Source organism: Tiliqua scincoides, chromosome 2, assembly GCF_035046505.1.
Source record: "Tiliqua scincoides isolate rTilSci1 chromosome 2, rTilSci1.hap2, whole genome shotgun sequence".
Taxonomy (NCBI): Eukaryota; Metazoa; Chordata; class Lepidosauria; order Squamata; family Scincidae; genus Tiliqua; species Tiliqua scincoides.
In genome coordinates this window covers 271,646,261-271,647,341 of record NC_089822.1, presented here as the reverse complement: position 1 = coordinate 271,647,341, position 1,081 = coordinate 271,646,261, and positions in this window count along the sequence as shown.

The window sequence follows — 1,081 nt, the reverse complement described above, 5'->3', positions numbered from 1 at the left end:
TGGCGGGCCACTGGCCTCTTCACCCTGAGGGCCAAGTAGAGCCCCCGCCTAGGGGCCAGGGAATGTGCCCCAGTCTGGGGCCCTCCGGAGGTGTGGGAGCCCCGGCGGCGGGGGCGCGCCCTCCTCCCCTGCAAGTGGCCCTCCCACCGGCGCTGCGGGGGGCGCTCTTCTGGACTGCAGGGCCCTCCCCACAGGGACGCTCGTTCTCCGCCAGGGAGTACTGAGAAAGAGCAGGGGGGCGCGCAGGGGCTCTGCCCGTCGCGGCACCTGTCAGAGAACTGCCTGCGCGGCGTGGAAGCCTCCACGCGCATGCGCCCGCAAACACGGGCGCCCTGCGCTCGAGTTGCAGTCCCTGCTCGGGGGCACGATGCAAAGAGTGCTTCTGAGCACGTGCAGAGCGACTTTCCCTCCGTGGATAAGGGACGAGGAGGCTGCCTCCTGGGTCGATGGCTGGCCTGGGCTGGGGCTCCCGTCCGGGCCACGGCTTCTGGCGCCCCAGGCAGGGCTGCGGGGCAGCGGGGGAGAAAATGCCCGCTCCCCCCCCGCACAGATGAGAGCGCGATGGCGCCTCGGCAGCCCCGCCGTCTCTCCCCACGGAGCCCGCCCCGAGGCCGCCCGGAGGCTCTCGAAGACCCGCGGGGTTGAAGCAGCCCCGAGGAAAGCCTGCCCGCCCGCTGCCGGTGGAGGGGTGGGGGCCGCCCCCTCGGGGGTCTCCACTGTCTGGCAGGAGCGCCGGAGCGGTTGCCCGCGCTGGGCAGGGGCGGGGCGCTTCCAGGGCGCCTGGCCCGCCCGCTTGCCAGAGGAGGGGGGCTGCTTCTTGTCCTGCCAGGCCTTTGCAGCCGCGGGCTCTTGCGACCCGCCTGGCGCCCCCCCCCCCCGGACCGGAGGGCTCTTCCTGCCTCAGTGCTCGCTCGCTCGCTCTCCCGCAGGCCGGCTGGCCGCACGCCCCGGGTGGAGTCGTCCCAGCGGCCCCGATTGGAGGGCAGGCCTGTCCGCGGGGCGCCGGCCGGCAGCCAGAGGCTATTCCTGGCGCGGGCGTGGCGGGCGCGGAGGCCGCAGCCCTGGGCCCGCAGGCAGGCAG